Source organism: Phyllostomus discolor, chromosome 5, assembly GCF_004126475.2.
Source record: "Phyllostomus discolor isolate MPI-MPIP mPhyDis1 chromosome 5, mPhyDis1.pri.v3, whole genome shotgun sequence".
Taxonomy (NCBI): Eukaryota; Metazoa; Chordata; class Mammalia; order Chiroptera; family Phyllostomidae; genus Phyllostomus; species Phyllostomus discolor.
Window position 1 is genome coordinate 32,716,529 of NC_040907.2, and position 21,061 is coordinate 32,737,589.

The window sequence follows — 21,061 nt, forward strand, 5'->3', positions numbered from 1 at the left end:
ATTCTTTTCTCATAATCCCTCTTCATTCTTTCTGAGCCTCTTTTCCTTTTCTTGCTCTTTCTGGGTGTTTTCTTCTACTTTGTACTCTAGCTTGCTGATCTGATCTTCTGCTTCATTGATCCTGCTTTTCATTCCTTCTACTGTGTTCTTCAGTTCAGAAATTGTATTTTTCATTTCCTCTTGGCCCTTGGTGAGAGTTTCTATTTCCTTTTCATGCTGATGTAGTTTTCAGTGAGTTCATTGTAGCTTCCCTGTAGTTTCTGGTAGCTCACTGTGAGCTCATTGAGCTTCCTGACAATCATTCCTTTGAACTCAATATCTGATAGTTGAATTGCCTCTATTTCTTTTAGCATTCTTTCTGAGCCTTCCTCCTTTCCTTTCATTTGGGGATTTTTTTTTTGTCTTCCCATTGTTTGTGAGACTCTTCTTGTTAGTCTCAGCTTCTTATATTGATCTGTTCTGGCTCCCTGGGTTTGTGGTGTGAACTTCTGTAGTAGAATAGCAGTGAGTTTCAGTGGTGCAGTTTCCTTGATCTCCCAAGCTCACTGGTCTTGGGCTGTCATTTAAGTTGGTTTTGTGTTTGCCTTTGGATTTTGATTCTTGTTGAGTCTTTCTTTGGTGGTTCCTTTCCACCAGCTGGTTAAATGAGGGTCACTCTGTCCACCACCTCCTGTATTTTGTTGTGCTGGTGAGGTCAGGTTGTGTTGAAGCTGGTTCTTCCATGTGTATATGGTTTAAAGAATTCTTGTTCAGTTGTTTGTACTGGGTACTGTCTCTACTGTTTAGTTGTATTTCCAGATAGGTCCTGGATTGAGGTTTGTGTGGTTACTACTCCCTCCTTCACCTTCTTCTGTTGTTATCTGTTAATGGTTCCTTTGTTGTTGGGTTTCCTCTTCTAGTGAGTATCCTGGTGTTCACTGCCTCCACCTATTCTTTTTTGTCATCAGTTGGAGGGGGAAGGCAAAATGGTTTAAGACAGCAACAGAGAATTCTATCCTTTTTACAGTAGTAGCAAGTAGGGAAGAGATAGGAGATCCTTTGATTATATATAGTGTTTACCGTGATCTTCCACCCAGCTAGCTGATTTTTAGAAAGGATGGAAAGAAGATAAGGCTCTTGTTGGGGAAGAAAGGATTGTGAGCTGGATCTATAAAGCAGGGAGATTGTGGGAGGTCAGATTCTGAGGTAAGGTTAGAGTAAAGGATAGTAAATAGGTGTAGTGTGTGAGAGAATAGAGTTAGCCACTACAGTAATAGAGTTCAGGAAACTTTGAAATGGGCTAAGATCTGGGTGGGGGGGGTTTGTAAAGTAATTACAATTGCATGGAACAGCAGTTATTTACAATAATATTATGGCAACAATCATATGACAAAATCTATGAGGTCTAGGTAGCAAGAATAGGGAGTACAGAACCTCGAGTAGTGTGCTAATGGGACACAGGTGAGTTAAAGAACAGTAGATTAGCAATACAGTATGGAAAGAGAGATCAGGGGAAAGCTGTCTGGTCATACAATATATCCAGTCTAACAAAGCAGACTATACAAAAAGAAGAGGGATATAAAAATACTATTTAAAAAAGATGTAGGAATACTGGAAAAATAATAATAATACAAATATGCAATAACTTGCAGGTTTTCTGTAATAGCAGAGTAAAATTTATCTCACTGTCCCAGCTGTTGTGGTGCCCCTTCTTTGGGTTCAACTTTGGTCTTTTCACAGATCCAGGATTTTGTCTCATTTGTAGGTATTTAGAAAAAATTTTAAAAAGTAAAAATAGAAAAGGCAGATGAAGGAAGGAAGAAGAGATAAAATTGGAGGACAGGAATGAGGAAGGAATAAAACAAGACATCAGATAAGAGAGGAAAAAGAAATCAAAAGAGAATAAAAACAATAAAAATTAAAAAATTAAAAATTGTTAAAAAAAATAGAATCAAATTAAAAAGTCTCTTGGTTTCAAAGTGGCCAAACCAGTTTTTCTGCTCTTGCTGGCTGAGGCAGGCTGAAGAGTGATTGGTATGGCTTTTCTTCCTTGGCCAGCAGAGCTCACACTGGCTCCTCAGCCTTGCACCCTGGGTGTGGGAATCAGGTCTTTCCCCAGGGTTATTGCTGTGGACTGGGGTGCGGGGATGCTCTCCCTGCATGCGTGCCTGTGTACCCGTGTGCCTGTGGTGCACCCACTGCTGGGTAGTAGGGAGGCTGGAGCCACTGATCACTTTAGGAGAATTCCCCAAACAGTGTCTGTGTCTATTCACTCCTTCCTCTTGAGAAATTCCTCCTGCTCAAGCCTACCGCTCCCCACAGTGGCCTGGCTTCTCCCACTGCCAAACGCTCCAGCCAGACCAGTGACGGTGGGGGTCCGGGCCGCTGCGCGACTCAGCCCCTCCAGTGTCCACAGCCTCCAAAGGTGCTCACAGCTCCTGTGTGTTTGCCAGCACCTGGATTCCTCCCAGTGCCACTCAGACCTTGTTTGGCTGGGGAGGGAGCAGATGTCCCGGCTCTCTCCCATGGACTCTGTGGCAAACCCAGCAGTGGGCCCTGGGCCTGGGACTGTAGCCCCTGGACCACACGCTGGTCCCAGGGACCCTACCTTGTTAGGGTCCAGTCCTTCGGTTCTGCCACAATCCTTGGTTCCCTACTTTCAAAAATGCTGAAGTATGTTGGTTGCTTGCTTCTCTACTCCATAGATTGGCCAGGATTTTCTCACCTGAGCAGAGGGAAGCCAAATCTGCTCCTTCCTACTCCGACGCCATCTTAGCTCCCCCCCTGCCATTTTATTATTAATAGTTTTTATCTTCTTCTTTTCCTTATATAAGTGCCTTTAGCAATGTATAATAATTGTTTGGTAATGGTGAACCCCCTTAGTGTTTTCTTGTCTGGGAAACTCTTTATTTGCCCTTTGATTCTAAACTCTATCTTTGCTGGGTACAGCAATCTTAGCTGTAGGTCTCTGCTTTTCATGACTTTGAATATTTCTTGGCAATCCCTTCTAGCCTGCAAAGTTTCTTTTGAGTAATCAGATAACAGTCTTATGGGAACTCCTCTGCAGGTAACTAACTTCTGTTACTGCTATTAAGACTCTATTTATCATCAACCTTTGGCATTTTAAATATGATGTGTCCTGGAGTGGACCTCTTTGCATTCATCTTGTTTGACACTCTCTGTGCTTCCTGGACTTGCATGTCTATTTCCTTCACTAAATTAGGGAAAGTTTTCTTTCATTACTTTTTTAAAATAAATGTCCAATTTCTGGCTCTTTTTCCCCCTCCTTCTGGCACCCCTATGATGTGAATGTTGGATATCTTGAAGTTGACCCAGAAGCTGCTTACACTACCCTCGTTTTTCTTGGGTTCCTTTTTTCTTTTTGATGTTCTAATTGGCTGATATTTGCTTCCTTGTGTTCCACATCACTGATTTGATTCTCAGTTTCATCCATTCTACTGTTGCTGTTTTTTTGTAAATATTTCTTTATTCAATTAGTTTATCCTTCTGACTGGGTCTTTATTATGCTGTTGAGGTCCTCACTAAGTTTCTTGATCATCCTTATAACCAGTGTTTTGAACTCTGTACCTGATAGATTGCTTATCTCCATTTTGTTTAGTTCTTTTTCTGGAGTGTTGATCTGTTCCTTTATTTGGGCCATGTTTCTTTGTGTCCTTGTTTCAGCAGCCTCCTTGTGTTTCTTCCTATGTGTTAGGTAGAGCTGCTTTGACTCCATTTCTTGGTGGTGTGGCCAAATGTAGGTGTCCTGTAGCATCCAGTGGCATAGCCTCTCCTATCACACATGCTAGAACTCAAGGTGCATGCTTTATTTGGGCTGAGTGAAACCTCCTTTGTAGTTGAGCCTTGATTGATGTTGGCAGATCAATCAGAAGGATTTACCCAGGCCAATAAGAAGCAAGGACTTGCTGTGACCACAGACCACCAACCGTGGCCCTCTGTGGAGGACCAGCTGTTCAGGGGCATGGTGATGGTAGTGCTTAGACATGGTCTGTAGCTGCCCACTAGGTGCCCAGTGCTGGGGTTTCCCAGGAGGTGCAGGGCAATGTTGGTGCCCACCTGTGTTTTGCCTGGGGCCACCATGCCTGAGCTATAAAGCAATCTGAGATGGCAGCTACTTGTGATGGTGTTGGAGATTCTCAGGCAAAGCCAAACTGTTAATCTAGGCTGAGTGCTGTTAGTGCTGGGCCTGGGGCTCACTGAGGCCCATTGTTGATTCTTTGAGAGGATTGAAGAAGTTGTGAAGCATGAGCCAAAAACAGACATTTATGTGGAAAAGCAGCATGGGTTGGCCCATTGTTGGGTGTTAGCCAGGTTGATGGAGTCTCAGATATGGCACCAGTTTGCAGGATCTGTGGCTCTGTGGGGGACAGAGTTCCAAAAAGGGACAATGGCCTCTGCTTGCCTTGAAGCTAGACACTCATTCTCCCTGTGTGCTACTGGTGCCTTGCAAACTGCGACCCCAGTGCTGAAGCTCAGAGGGAGTGAGTCTTACTAGATGAGTCCATATGTGGGTTCTTAAAGAGGAACTGCTTAGAGCTGTAGCAATTCTTCCACTGACCAAATCCCATTGGTTGTTTGTAGCCAGAAGCTATGAGGAGTTATCTCCCTGAAACTAGCACCCTGAGCTGAGGCAATTGCTGTGGAGCTGGGACTCCTCAGTCCTGAGATATCACTCCCAAGTTTTATCCACCACACGTGGGTATGGGATCAGCCCATTCTGTGTCTGCACCCCTCCCACCAATCTGTATAGATGTGCTTTCTTTAATTCTGTAGTTGTCATATATTTATACTACTTGATTTCTGAAGGTTCTGAGTGTTGGTTGTTCTATATAGTAGTTGTAACTTTGATGTGGTTGTATGAAGAGGTGAGCTATGTCCACCTACACAGTAATCTTGATAGGAAGTTCTGAACCCTCATTATTATGCCAGATGACCCATCTAACTTCTCACCCTGAATGAGAAATTAATAATATTTCAGAATCTGTCCTCATCCAAGTCAAACCTGAGGCATAGAAAACTAGAATACCAGGCAGGGCATCAAATGTACCACTAACCAAGATATCTATAAAATCAGGGGTAGAGGTACCCTATCCTAACAAAAGACAATGCTGTCTATAACCTGAGGCTGTAAAAGGGGTTCAGCTTCTCACTGAAAAAGATTTAAAGCATGGGCTTCTCAGGCCCTACCAGTCAGGCCCCATGCAATACCCCTATCCTCCCAATACAAAAGCCAAATGGAGAATGCCAGTTTGTACAAGAGCTAAGGGCTACCAATAAGGTTTTACTGCCAGTCCATCCTATAGTTCCACCCCCACACTATCTTAACTCACATCCCAGGAGAAGCCAAATGTTTTACTATTAGATTTAAAGGATTTTCTTTTCTGCTTCCACTTTCATTCTGACTTCTAGCACTGGCTTGTGCTTGAATGGACTAACTCCCAAACTACAAAACTTGCCAATATACATGTCTCTGATCCCTCAGAGCTTTAGGAGAAGTCCCCATTTGTTTAATAATGCTTTAGCCAAGAATCTAAGAGAACTCCAGTTAACCAATGAGATCTTCCATAGTATGATCATGACATTAATTTCTAGTCCTAACAAAGAGTAGTCAGATAAAATTCCATCCTGGTGTTAAACTTCCTCATAGATAGAGGATATAAAGTCTCTCCTGAAAACATCCAAATAACCTCCCTTGCAGGTCCAATATCTATTGTACTTAGGTACCACAGGACACCAGACCCTGTTACCCAAAACACAATGGACCACACTGGCTCTTGGAGTCCCACAAAGTAAACAACAGCTTCAATGATTTTTAGGAAAACCCTACTTCTGCCACCTATGGATACCAGGTTTGGGGATAATTGCTAAAAGTCTATATAAGGCTTTAAAGGGAGATGTCAAAGGACTTATACCTTGGACACCTGAATGCCACCATGTGTCTGAGGGATTCAAAGTCAAGAGCTCAGCAGTGTACCTACATTGGGGCTGCTAAATCTACAGGAAAAAGTCAACCCTACATAAAGCAGAAAAACAAGGAATACAACTGGGAGTCCTCATCAGAAATTAGGCCTGACTTCAAGGCCAGAGCTTACTTTTCAAAACAATTAGCTCCTATAGCAGCCAACTGCCCACATTTTTTAAAAGCCATAAGTGCCACTCGCTTCCTTGTAGGAGGGGCCAATAAACTTAACCAGGGTACCATGAGAATACAAATCCCCCATCAACTACAAGCTCTGTTAGAAATAGGGGGACATCAATGGCTCATAGAAAGATGTCTAAGTAAATACTAGGCTTTCCTCCCCAACTCTCCGGAATTAACTTTGAAGGTTTGTCAAATTCTCAATCCCGGCAGCCTTCTGCCAATAAACACAGAAACCCAGGTCACACGCCAGTGCATAGAAACTAGTGAACAAGTATATCCCAGTAGGCTTGACCTAAAAGAGGAAACTTTATTTAGCCCTGAAGCAGAATGGATTACAAATGGCAGCAGTTTCATACAAGGTGGAGCCAGAAAGGCCAGGTGCCCACTGTTAGTCTTCAGGAAGTAATAGAGACAAAACTCCTACCCCTACTACTTCAGCCCAAAAAGATGATCTTGTAGCACTCATTATGGCCTTAAAAATAGGGGGGAACCCTCCAAGTTACTGTATTTTGTAATGTTTAATGTGTCCTGTTTTGTCCAAAATTTGAGGGAAAATTAAGGATATACATTATACATGGGTACAATGATTACATACCATGGGTATAATAATCCTGTGTATAATGTGCACAAAACAGGGGTACACATGATACATGGAAAAATATGGTAATATCCACACAGGCTCAACAGAGGACTTTGAACAGCAAAACTCCCCCATAAAACACTATAAGCAAATTTTAGAACTCCTGACAGTTGTACATTCCCCAAAAAGTAGCTGTAATACACTGCCAGGGCCACCAAAAGGGGAATACAGATAGAGTTCAAGGCAGTACACTGGCACGTCAGGCAACTAACATAGCAGCTCGGTCTTCATCAATCACCCTAGAGACAGCTCTGTTCCCCAACCTCCCTCAGCCCCCAGAAGTTCCCCCTACACCACTGAAGAGGTCTCTTGGGCCTTAGACAATGGGTTCTCTACAGGCCAGGTGGGCTGATGTCAAAGAATATGCTTTTATTAACATGGAAATACATCAAAATACTATAAAGTTTTCATAAAATGAAAAAGGAAGTGACCCCAGTGTGTGTGATGTGTTCTAAAAATAATCCTCAGAGTCACCTCCCACCTCCTCCCCTCCAGATACCAGTACAACAGCCAGGAAGATACCCTATAGAGGATAAGCAAATTGGTTTCTCTCAGATGCCACCTAAAGCTGGATTTAAACATATGCTAGTATCCGTAGACACTTTCACCAGATGGACTGAAGCCATTCCTACCAGTACAGAAAGAGCTACTGAGGCGGTCAAGTACTTACTAAAAGAAACCTTACCTCAGTTGAGCTACCAAGAAGCTTATGGAATGACAATGGACCCCCTGTAGTAGCCAAGATTATACAACAGCCGGCTGAAGCTTTAGGAGTCAACTATCACACTCATCATGGGTACCTCAATCCTTGGATAAGGTAGAAAGCGCTAATCAAACCCTAAAAAGGACTCTAGTCTAGCTATGCCAAGAAACCTCAAAGTCATCAATGTCTGTGTCACCTTTAGGTCTCATGAGAATGAAAACTGCACCTAAAGGAAAGCAAGTTAGCCCCTCTGAACTCACCCATGGCAGGCCCTTTCTCAGATCTGACCTGCTAATAGATGAGGAAATGCTCCAGCTGTGGTCTTACACCACGAATCTAAGATGGGTGCAAAAACATTACAGGAATATGGAAATGAAATTCTGCCTGCCCCCAGTAAAGACTATCAACACAAATAATTTAAACCTGGAGACATGATCTACTTAAAAACTGGGAGGGAAAACTGTCCTGAGTCCCAACTACAACTCAGATGGAAAGTCAATATTAGGTCCTAATAAGCACCCCAACTGCAATAAAGCTCAAAGGGATAACCAGGTGGGTTCACTTGTCTCAAATTAAACCTGGCTCTGGTGAGTCCCCATAGGAACCATAATCTGAGAACTATGCATGTGAACCTATCGAGGACCTCAAGCTCCTCTTCAAAAACCAAAAATCTTCCCAGGCCAGTGGGCCTCAGTTGGTTAGAGCATCACCCCTAACTGAAAGACTGCAGTTTCAATTCCTGCTCAGGGCACAGGCCTAGGGCACATGTTCAATCCCTAGTCCAGGTGCATACAATTCCCAGGTTGGGCACATATGGGAGGAAACCAATCAGTACTTCTCTCTTGCATCAGTGTTCCTCCCTGTCTCCTCCTCTCCCTCTCCCTCTTCCTCTCTCTCTAAAAAGCAATGAATAAAAATGTCTTTGGGTGAATATAAAAACCAACCTGTTACAGATAAATGATATAATAGCTAAGCCTTAATATAATTGTCCTTCTCATATTTCTGATACTCTTTCTACTAGCCTGTTCATACACTCAGCCTCCTCTCCCAGGAAAGAAATTTTTCTGTCCCCATTGGATTTAATGCTTATGACATAAAATCCCAGGTTTCCACTCTACTAACCATCTTGTCAAATTTGTCACCTCTAGGATACAACAAATCTATGTCAAGATGATGACACTTCAGGGATTCCAGCCCATCCCTACTTTAGAAGAGTCAGCCAATGGCCTCTCTGCTCCAGTCTCAGCTCCCATTCCCTTGTCCCCCATTGATCAGGCAGGGAGAGATGTCCATATCTTACATAAGCCAGGACCATGACCTTGTTAGCATAAATCAGTTGCTGAAGACAAAATATCCTCCCTCAACAACCTTAAAAGATATTAGGAATTAAAGTCTGTAATGGGGCAATGAGGCAGGATAGCAAGAAGCTAAGGAAATTCCTTGACAAGTGGAATAAGGGATACAGAGAAAAAATAATTAAACAAGGACAAATAATTTGAGCAATTTATAGTCAGTGAATGAATCACAAGGTTTCATTTTCCCTAACTAAGGACACTTAGGAGCAAATGGCTTACACAATCCAGACCCTCTGGGTCAAGACTGGCCTTAGTCCTGGTCCCTTTTCAATGATGTTCTTTAAAAATACAGCTGACCAAAATAACGCCCTGATTCCTCTACACGCATTGCAATAAAACAGTATATTGAAGGAAACATCTGAAAATCTAATGAATATTCTGCTAAAACCCTCCTGAGACCTGTGCTAGAAACCCAGCTGGCCAAAAGGTAAAGAGCCTCAACACAAAGCAACCATGCTGCCCTCTCTCTGGAGCACCCCCATTCCTGGTATTTCTGCTGTCTTTTTCCTGAGTTCTAAGTGACCTCATGAGACTTGCAACCAGGGAAGCAGTGGGCAGCAGCAGTTCTTCCTGAGCTAGCCCCCTAAACCTGTCTCCAGGGCCCCCTTTTCTCTGACTGTCTCTCTTCTGTTGCTTCTTCTACCTTAAGTCCTTCCTTTGTTTCACTGTCCCCAGCTTTAACAAACAACTCTCAAAATCAGTTGAACTTGTGTTGTGAAATGTTTCCTACATGAGGTCAGGAACCCAACATGACCTGTGGGCCTGAGGCACACAGCACACCTGCTCTGGACCCACACCCCATCCAGTGACAGTAACATCAAGAAAGGAGAAAGGACCTTGGAATTCTCAGTCTGGAGGGAAGGGGCTTGGAGCAAGCTATCTCTATGTCTCAGAGATAGCTTCCTCTCTGTCCCCTCCACCAGATTGTGAACCTCCCAAGGAAAGGCTTACCCTGGATCCTTTTGTGCTTCCTGGCAGTGCCCAGCACTGGCCAATGTCCAGGAGGCAGCAGTGAGAGTAGAGACTGGCTCTCTGCCTCCTTCCTGAACATTTACATTGTTTTCCTCCAGGCTAATAAGGAAGAAAATAAAGGAACTATAGGCTCTTGGACCTCTGCATGAACTCTGCTTTGCAAATTTCACTACTTCCTCATATTTAAAAATTTCTTTGCCAATGTCCTGTGCATTGATTGTATAAAGAATTATTTTGAATTGCTGTCAAGTAACTTCCAGCTGATGGATGGGAGGTAGGAAGAGGTGTACAGTCTAGGGAAGAAAGAGCTGAAGCAAGGAGTGGCACAAAATGGAAAATTCAAGTGTTGGAGGCAACCCAATTCAAGTGTTTGGCCAGTACTTGTTCCAGAGAAATCATCACCATTTAATTGTCTTAAGCATTAACCTGACAAATAAAATCTGGTCCAGAGACTGGGATAGGTGCTTGAGAAGTGGGAGCCAGTGACAGGGAGGAGAATAGGAAGTAGTAAGAGGTATTGGATTTATTGTTCATGCCTGAGCCTATGTTAGCATAAATAAGTGAATGAATGAATGAATGAATTTTGGACAATTCCTATAAAGAAGGTTGGGAGTGGGGGATAGAAGCTTAGGGGGCCGAGTCTGTTGGATCCTACTTCACTGCTGAATAAAGTAATTTTTTTAAAAAATAATTTTATTTTAATTATTTTTCAAGTACAATTTTCTATCTTTTACTCCCTTCCCACCCCACCCACCCAGCCATCCCCACCTCCCTGCCATTTTCACCCGCCCCTAGTTTTTGTTCATGTGTCCCTTATACTTGTTCTTGTAAACCCTTCCCCTTTACCCCTGAAGTTCTCTCCCCTCTCCCCTCTGAACACTGTCAGCTGGTGCTTTATTTCAGTGTCTTTGGTTATATTTTGCTTGTTTCTTTGTTTTATTGATTATGTTCCTGTTATATGTGAGATCATATGGTATTTGTCTTTCACTGCTTGGCTTATTTCACTTAGTATAATGCTTTCCAGCTCCATCCATGTTGTCCCAAAGGGTAGGAGTTCCTTCTTTCTTTCTGCTGCATAGAATTCCATTGCATAAATCTACCATAGTTTTTTGATCCATTCATTTACTGATGGGCACCTAGGTTGCCTCCAACACTTGGCTATTGTAAATTGTGCTGCTATGAACATTGGGGTGCATATAGGTTCTTTTGGATTGGTGTTTCAGGGTTCATAGGATATAATCCTAGCAGTGGAATTGCTGGATCAAAAGGCAGATCCATTTTTAGTTTTCTGAGGAAGTTCCATACTGTTTTCCATAGTGGCTATACCCGTCTGCAGTCCCACCAACAGTGCATTAGGGTCCCCTTTTCTCCACAACCTCTCCAACACTTGTTTGTTGCTTTGTTTATGATGGCCATTCTGACTGGTGTGAAGTGGTATCTCATTGTGGTTTTAATTTGCATCTCTGTGATAGCTAGTGATGTTGAGCATCTTTTCATGTGTCTTGGGATCTTCTGTATGTCCTCCTTGGTTCAAGTTCTTTGCCCATTTTTTAATTGGATTGCTTGTCTTCTTGGAGTGGAGTCATGTAAGTTCTTTATGTATTTTGGAGATTAAACCCTTGTCTGAGGTATCAATAGCAAATATATTTTCCCATACAGTTGGTTCTCTTTTTATTTTGATACTGTTTTCTTTAGCTGTGCAGAAGCTTTTTATTCTGATGAGACCCCATTTGTTTATTCTTTCCTTTATGTCCCTTGCTCTGGGGGACATATCAGTAAAATATTGCTGTGTGAAATATCTGAGATATTCCTGCCTATGTTCTTCTCTAGGACTTTATTAGTGTAGTGGCTCATATTTAAATTTTTTATCCACCTTAAATTTATTTATGTGTAAGGTGTAAGTTGGTGCTTAAGTTTCATTTTTTTTTTTTTTGCACGTAATTGTGCAGTTCTCCCAACACCATTTGTTGAAGAGGCTATTTTTACCCCATTTTATGTTGCTTCCCCCTTTGTCAAATATTAATTGACCATAGAGACTTGGGTTTATTTCTTGGCTCTCTATTCTGTTCCATTGGTCCATGTGTCTGTTTTTATGCCAGTACCAGGCTGTTTTGATTACAGTGGCCTTGTAATACAGTTTGGTATCAGGTATTGTGATCCCTCCTATTTTGCTCTTTTTTTCTCAAAATTGCAGCAACTATTTGGGGTCATTTATTGTTCCATGTAAATTTTTGAAGTGTTTGTTCTATGTCTGTGAAATATGCCATTGGTACTTTAATAAGTATTGCATTGAATGTGTAAATTGCTTTGGGTAGTATGGACATTTTGATGATGTTAATTCTTCTGATCCATGAACACAGTATATGTTTCCATTTGTTTGTGTCTTCCTTGATCTCTTTCTTCAGTGTTGTGTAGTTTTCTGCATACAGGTCTTTTACCTCCTTGGTTAGATTTATTTCTAGGTTGTTGGGTTTTGGTTTTTGTTTTTTGTTTTTTTGCTATATCGAATGGGATTTTTTTTCTTGATTTCTGCTTCTGGTGTTTCATTGTTGGTGTACAGAAATGCCTTTGATTTATGAATATTGACTTTGTATTCTGCTGTTTTGCCAAATTCATTTATTAGGTCAAGCAGTTTTTTGGCTGAGTCTGTAGGATATTCTATGTACACTATCATGTCATCTGCAAACAGTGACAGTTTTGTTTCCTCCTTTCCAATTTGGATGCCTTTTATTTCTTTTTCTTGTCTCATCACCGTGGCTAAAACTTCCAATACTATATTGAATAGAAGAGGTGAAAGTGGACAGCCTTGTCTTATTCCTGATCTTAGTGGAAAAGATTTTAGATTTTGCCCATTGAGTATGATGTTGCCTGTAGGTCTTTCATATTGGCCTTTATTATGTTGAGGAATGCTCCCTCTAATCCCACTTTGCTGACTGTTTTTATCATAAACAGGTGCTGTACCTTATCAAATGCTTTCTCTGCATCTATTGATATGATCATGTGATTTTTGTATTTCTTTTGTTTATGTGATGTATTACATTTACTGATTTATGAATATTGAACCATCCTTGCATCCCTGGAATGAATCCCACTTGGTCATGGTGTATGATCTTTTTAATGTACTGTTGGAAGCTCTTTGTCAATATTTTGTTGAGGATTTTGCATTTATGTTCATCTGTGATGTTGACCTGAAGTTTTCTTTCTTTGTTGTGTCTTTATCTGGTTATGGGATTAGGATGATATTGATTCATAAAAAGAGTTTGGAAGTCTTCCACCATTCTGGATTTTTTTTTTTTTGATTAGTCTGTGAAAGATAGGAGTTAGCTCTTCCTTAAAGGCTTTGTAGTATTCTCCTGTGAAACCATCTGGAAACACACCTTTTGTGTGTTGGGAGTTTTTGGATCACTGCTTCAGTTACATCTGCTGTTACTGGTCTGTTCAGGCTTTCTGCTTCTTCTTTATTGAGTTTTGGAAGATTATATTTTTGTAGAAATTTGACCATTTCATCTAGGTTTTCAAATTTCTTGGCATACAGTTCTTCATAGTAATTTTTTACAATGCTTTGTATCTCTGTGGTGTCAGTTTTAATCTCTCCTCTTTCATTTTTTATTGTGTTTATTTGGATCCTTTCTCTTTTTTTCTTGATGAGCCTGCTTGAAGGCTTGTCAATTTTGTTTATCCTCTCAAAGAACCAGCTCCTGGATTCATTGATCCTTGGAATTGTGCTTTTTGACTGTGTGTCATTTAATTCTGCTCTGATCTTAGTTATTTCCTTCCTTCTACTTGCTCTGGGGTGTGTTTGTTGTTGTTCCTCGAGTTCTTATAGGCATAGTGTTAGGTTGTTTGTTTGAAATGTTTCTCTCTTTTTAGATAGGCCTGTATCCCTATGAACTTCCCTCTCTGTATCGCTATGAACTTTGCTGTGTCCCATATGGTTTTGGGTTGTTGTGAGTTCATTTTCATTTGTTTCCAGGAACTGTTTGATTTTTTCCTTAATTTCATTCTTGACCCATTCATTGTTTAATAGCGTACTATTCAATCTCCATGATTTTGAGTTTTTGGGGGGTTTTTCCTTGCTGTTGGTTTTTAGTTTCAGTCCCCTGTGGTCAGAGAAAATGCTTGGTATGATTTCAATTCTCTTGAATTTTTGAGGCTTGCTTTGTGTCCTATCTGTCGTCTATCTTTGAAAGTGTTCCATGTGCTTTTGTAAAGAATGTGTATATAGCTTCTTTGGGATGAAGGGCTCCATATATGTCAGTTAAGCTCATTTCATCTAGGGTATTGTTCAATGCCACAATATCTTTGTTGATATTTTGTTTGGAAGATCTGTCCATTTTTGACAGTGGGGTGTTAAAATCTCCTACTATAATTGTGTTGCTGTCCATATCTTACTTGAAGTCTTCTAAGATTTTTTTAATGTATTTGGGTGCTCCTATGTTGGGTGTGTATATATTTGCAATGTTTATGTTTTCTTGGTGGACTCTTCCCTTGAGTAGTATGAAGTGACCTTCTGGGTCTCTCTTTATGGCCAGTTTTTTGAAGTCTATTTTGTCTGATATGAGTCTGATATTTTGCTACCCCGGCTTTTTTTTCCTGTCCATTTGCTTGGAAAATTTGTTTCCAGCCCTTCACTTTCAGCCTGCGTAGATCTTTTGTTCTGAGGTGGGTCTTTTGAAGGCAGCATATGTGTGGTTCATGTTTTCTTATTCATTCAGCTATTCTATGTCTTTTGATTGGAGCATTTAATCCATTTACATTTAAGGTTATTATGATAGGTACTTATTCATTGCCATTTCATACTTGTATTCCTCTCTCTCTCTCTCTCTCTCTCTCTCTCTCTCTCTGTCTCTTTCTTCCTTTCCTTAAAGCAGCCCCTTTAGCATCTCTTGCAGAGCTGGTTTGGTGGAGGGGTATTCTTTTAGACTTCTTTTGTCTGAGAAGCTTCTTATTTGGCCTTCTATCTTGATTGAGAGCCTTCCTGGGTAAAGTAGTTGTGGTTGCAGGCCTCCGGTTCTCATTACTTGGAATATTTCTTGCCATTCTCTTCTGGCTTGGAGCGTTTCCATTGAGAAATCAGCTGCTAACCTTATTGGAGCTCCCTTGTATGTTACTTCCTGTTTCTCCCTCACTTCTTTTAAGATTCTCTCTTTGTCTTGGAATTTTGCCATTTTAATTATGATGTGTCTTGAGGTGGGCCTCTTTGGGCTCCTCTTGATTGGGACTCTCTGTGTTTCCTGGATTTGTGTTAGTTTTTCTCTCATCACATTAGGGAAGTTTTCCATCATCACTTTTTCAAATAGATTTTCTATCCCTTGCTCTTCTTCTTCTCCTTCTGGTATTCCTATTATATGTATATTATTACATTTCATATTGTCTTGCATTTCTCTTAATTACTCTTCATTCTTTCTGAGCCCCTTTTCCTTTTCTTGCTCTTTCTGGGTGTTTTTTTCTACTTTGTCCTCTAGCTCACTGATCCAGTCTTTTGCTTCATCTATCCTGCTTTTCATTCCTTCTACTGTGTTCTTCAGTTCAGAAATTGTATTCTTCGTTTCCTCTTGGTCCTTGTTGATAGTTTCTGTTTCCTTTTTTTATGTTGATATAGTATGCAGTGAGTTCACTGTAGCTTCCCTGTAGTTTCTGGTAGCTCATTGTGAGCTCATTGAGCTTCTTGATAATCATTGCTTTGAACTCATATCTGATAGTTGACTTACCTGTATTTCATTTAGCATTCTTTCTGAGCCTTCCTACTTTCCTTGAATTTGGGGATTGTTTCTTTGTTTTCCCATTGTTTGTGAGACTCTTCTTGTTAGCCTCAGCTTCTTAAATTTTTCTGTTCTGGCTCCCTTGATTTATGGTGTGAACTTCTGTGGTAGAATACCTGTGAGATTCAGTGGTGCAGTCTCCTTCATCTCCCAAGCTCTCTGGTCTTGGGCTGTCTTTTAAGTTGGCTCTGTGTTTGTCTTTGGGTTTTGATTGTTGTTGGGTCTTTCTCTGGTGGTTACTTCCCACCAGCTGGTTAAATGAGGGTCACTCTGTCCACCACCTCCTGTATTTTGTTGTGCTGGTGAGGTCAGGTTGTGTTGAAGCTGGTTCTTCCATGTGTATATGGCTTAAAGAATTCTTGTTCAGTTGTTTGTACTGAGTACTGTCTCTACTGTTTAGTTGTATTTCCAGATAGGTCCTGGATTGAGGTTGGTGTCATTACCACTCCCTCCTTCATCTTCTTCTGTTGTTATCTGTTAATGGTTCCTTTGTTGTTGGGTTTCCTCTTCCAGTGGGTATCCTGGTGTTCACCTCTTCCACCTACTCTTTTTTTGTGATCAGTTGGAGGGGGAGGCAAAATGGTTTAAGACAGCAAGATAGCATTCTATGATATTTACAGTAGCAGACAGTAGAGAAGAGATCGGCGAACTTTTGACTATGTATAGTGTTAACTGTGATCTTCCACCCAGCTAGCTGATTTTCAGAAAGGATGGAAAGAAGATAAGACTCTTGTTGGGGAAGAAAGGATTGTGAGTTGGATCTAGAAAGCAGTGAAGTTGTGGGAAGTCAGGTTCTAAGATAAGGTGAGAGTAAAAGATAGTCAATAGGTGTAGTGTGTGAGAGAATATAGTTAACCACCACAGTATTAGAGTTCAGGAAACTTTGAAATGGGCTAAGTTCTGGGAGGGGTGTTGTGAAGTATTTACAATTGTACGGAACAGCTATTATTTACAATAGTATTAGAGCAACAATCATATGACAGAATCGATGTGATCTGGATAACAAAAATAGGGAGTATAGGACCTTGAGTAGTGTGCTAATGGGACACAAGTGAAGTAAGGGACAGTAAATTAGCAATACACTATGAGAGAGATATCAGGGGAAACCTGTCAAATGATACAATATAACCAGCCTAGCAAAGCAGACAGACTATACAGAAAGAAGAGTAATACAAAATTACTATTAAAATAAAAGATTGAATAAGTAATTAAAAAACTCTAAATAAACTTAAACTACTTTATTACATTTACTATTATCTATGCTCTTAATGTTGTGTCTCTTGCATCCAGGGCTGAGTTCATGAGTGTGGAACCTGAGCAGTAACACAGGATCTTGCACTCAGACTCTAAACCACTACAGGGAGGGATCCATGAAACCCATGTTTTTCTCCCAGGAAGCTTAGGGTCAGACAGAGAGAATGGAAATGAGTGGACACAGGCAGGGAAACACCTAGAAGCTCAGTTCTGTGACCCTGTAGCAGAGAGACTCAGAAACAGCCATTGTCCTCAAAGAGCTAGGCTGCCAAAATAGCCTGCAGAGCTACCTAAGGAAGGGGGATCTGACAGAATGAGCACACCAGCACATGGGATGAGGAGCCATCACCTGAGGGGTAAACTGCGTTTTGTCCCCATGACCACGTGCTTCTCACACAACAAGACTGTCTCACAGACTTGCTGACCATGACCGAGCTTGGAGATCCCCTGCCCTCCTGGCCTTCCCACTCCTCTGTCTCGCTTGATTTTACTTCTTGCTGGTGCCCAAAAGACCAGTGGGAAGGAGTACACAGGAACTGCTGGAGGGTTTTGAGCAGCCACTTTCTGCACAGGTAGAGCTGGGCTGCCTTGAGCAGCAGCAGAACCAGACAGAGCATGGAGGCCACCTGCAGGAGCCCACAGATGCTGCCCAGGGCTCTGGTGGGGCTCAGCACAGACACACTCATGGTGCAGTGGCTTCTGGATGGCTGGCTGTCTCTGACCACATCAGGCCAGTCTGGAAGTATTGTCCTTGCTATCTGTATGGAGGGTAGAGACTAAGGGCAGAGATTAGAGTTTAGCTACCAGAGCTGATTAACTGTGTTGGCTCCACCTTGGGGAATAGGAAAAAAAGCTTTTTTAGCTAACAGCGACAATGGTTGTGTACACTTCAACTTTCTACTCATCAGTTTCCTAAGAAACATATAAACAGCATCTATTATGAGCCAACCAGTATGCTGGGTTTCAGGACAGAGCTGCAGGAAAAACACACATGAACCCTGAGTTCTAGATGTCACAGTTAGTGTACCAAATGTTCTGTAGGTGTGATTATTTCATTATTATTTTCATTTCAGAGATGTGAACAAAATACAGATAGGTAAGTGGCTATTGAGAGTTTTATTTGGGGTTAGAATCCTTCTCTGTTCTCTCCAAAATTACCTACTGACCTGCATTGGAAGTTTTCCCCAGTACTTTTCCCAGTCCACCATTCAGTTACAACACAAGGTGAATGTGCTGGTCAGCAGAGCATTGAACTTGCACTCAGGAGGTTTAGCCCCAGGTCTGGCCCACTGCACATGAAGTCAGCAACTGATACTCTTTCAGCCTCAGTTTCTCCTTTTGTAGTTGGAAAAATAATCTTTTTCCCAAGAACATCATAGGAATGCTCACTCTTTTATTCACTCATTCAGTCACTGAACAAATATTTTGTAGAGTACACAGCCTAGTATGTAAGGTCAGAAAACAGTACAATAAAATATGATAAGACCTTTACTGGAAAAATGAGTGGTGACCTGGATCTACCCAGAGCAGGAGGAAACTAAAGGAAGAGAATAGGGTCTTCATGGATAAAAAGGAGTTCATCAGAAGTTGGAGAGTGTCAGAGAGAAGGTTGGGCACTGAAGCTGTCAGGGAGACTTCTGTAAAAAGAAAGGCATGGGGGCAAGTTAATCTGTTTCCCTCACTTACAATTCTCTCCATCAGTAAGAAATCCAAGGCCCACAATTTGGGTACTAAAACAAAATATATTTGGAAAAATTCCTTGGCAGCCAGCCTCCCAGAGGGCCCCATTTTCTCCTGACCTGCTCCTTCACCCATCTACACTCTTACTCCCAACACCCTCCTTCCCTGCCCTACCTTGTGACAGGTGACTCTTCACACAACACAAGTTGTTCACTTTTTCCCCTAAATCCTGGGCTCCTGTCCAGACTGAAGGGCCCAGGTATGTAACCTTTTACACCCGTTCCTCCTAAACTTCCCACAATTCTGTGGTTATTTACCACCTCTCTGGTTTCCATCCCTCTGGTTCCAACCCCTGGACCTTGACTGCCTCTTAGTTGGCTCAACACTGGCTTTTCACCATCAGCATGAGGGGCAGCAATGGATTTTGGAGTCAGAAAGTCTGGGTGTAAATTTTGGTGGTAACTCTTTCTCATTCTCAGTCCCTTGTTTCTTCTACATAGGTGGGCTCATAATGCTTGGTGATAGCTAACATTTACTGAGCACTTACCATATTCTTGGCACTGAGCAATGGATTTATGTTTTCCCCTATAAAAATTCCATAAAATGCTTTTTTTAATCCCACCACTCCAGGTGAGCAAAGAAGGGCACAGAGGTCAGCTGCCTGCCCAAGGACACCCAGTTGGCAAGGGGTGGAGTCAGGAGTCAAAGCCAGGCAGCCTGACTTCAGAGATTTGCTGTCAACCATTAACATAAAGAGATGATTTGGGGGTTGAGGTATCAGACCACACTAGCGGTCCCCAAACTTCCCAGGATGCATGTCACGTTTGATGTGCTTTATCCAGTGTTTCCATGTAGCAGATGAGTATTTCATGAACTCCACATATTGGTATAAATGCAAGCCTTACTATCCAGGGCAGCTTTTGTGGGAAAGGGTTGGGTAAACCATGTGGCTAGATGTAGGAGTCATTGAAATAGTATTCATAGGGAATTTTTAATAATATGAGAGAAGTTTATAACAAAGTGATCAAAGCAAAATGTACAAGTGTCTGTCAATTGTCAGCTTACCTCATAGAAAGTTGTGCTTGCCTTGGTTCTTATTTATTAACTAGTAAATATCTTTTTCACTCATTTGATATCCTGCCACTCTGACCAAGGTCTCCATGAAAGTGGAAACTAGGTATTCTATGTCTTCATGCTTCCCATAGCCTGGACCAGAGGACTGTGCCCACTCATGAGGCCTGATGAGCATGGACTAACCAACGAAGGAAGGAGGGACCAAGGAAAACCTTGGACTGGATAAGTCACCACATTAAACAGACTAGAGACAGTTTTGGCTGCCATATTTTAGAAGCACATTACTATTTTTATTCCTAGATTTCTTTCTGGTTCAGCTTATAGGCAACAGAAAGGCAGAGGAGATGGTGTGGTGGAAATCCCCACAGCAGCCTCTTGAAGCATTAGTCCTGTGGGCCAGTGGCCTCAGGAACCACTTGATTTTTATGTTTGATAAACTTGGGTTTGATGCTGATGCAACTTATCATGTTTATTTTTGCTCCTCCAGAAAGACTCTATCTACCAAGGAAAAACCTTTTAAACCTAAATGTTTGGTTGGGTTTTTTTTCCATCTAAGGGATCACACAAAACTATTGTATTTACTTTTGGCTGGGGATGTTCTGTATCACTACCTCCTACCTGAAATGAAATATACAGACAATTTTGAGAAAGTACTCAGGACCCTGCACAATGCTGTTCTGCCGCTAAACTTCCAAAGAATGTCTCCTTAACATTTGCATAATGCATATACTTTTCCAAAGCATAATCACAACTACTTTTCTCTCTACCAAGTGGTATTAATCTTATTTTACAGGCAGAAAATTAAGCCCCAGTGAAGTTGGTTGACTTTTTCAAGGTCACAAAGCAAGTAAATGTTATAGTTAAGACCATCACCTCAAATTTCTAACTCCAGATTTCCTACAATTTGACTATCATTTATTTCTATAATATTTACTATATGTTGACATGGTGCCAAGTGCTTTCATATATCATCTATGTTTATCCTTAGAATAACCCTGTCAAAGTGTCATAGCACACACCACCCTCTGACTGATCTCTCCAATGTCCTCCCAGGCCACTCTCCTACCATGAGGCAGCTCCTGGAAGACATTACATTGTTCCCACCCTAGAGCCTCTGTACTTGCTGTTGCCTTGATCTGGGATGCTCTTTTCTTACTCTTCATATGACCAGCTCCTCCTCATCTTTCAGGTTTTACCTTAAAAGTCATCTCCAACAAGAGGCTATCTGCATTACTATTATTCCAGCAGCCTTCTCTGTTAGTGTCTCTTGTAAAACAGTGCTTATTTCCTCCTTAGCACTTACTGTTGTCTAAATCATTTTACTTAACTGTTTCTTATCATTCTTCCCCATAGACTAAAAGGGCAGGCTAATGTCTGTCTCATTCTCTTGAGATATGTAGATAGTGCCTTGCATTTTAGTAGGTCCTCAACAAAAATGTGTGGAATGACTTAACAGATGTGGAATTAAGGTGTTTTTTA

The 21,061-nt window shown here is 41.5% G+C and overlaps 1 long non-coding RNA gene across 1 annotated transcript in view; it reads right to left on the minus strand.

Moving 5' to 3' along the window:
* LOC118500606 overlaps positions 1-4,889 on the minus strand; it is an 18,452-nt gene extending 13,563 nt beyond the window's left edge. The window contains exons 1-2 of the long non-coding RNA XR_004903180.1: positions 4,794-4,889; positions 4,739-4,742 (exon numbers count right to left, since the gene is read on the minus strand). This is a non-coding gene — a long non-coding RNA (uncharacterized LOC118500606). The remainder of the gene's footprint in view (positions 1-4,738; positions 4,743-4,793) is intronic.
* Positions 4,890-21,061: the final 16,172 nt, after the last annotated feature.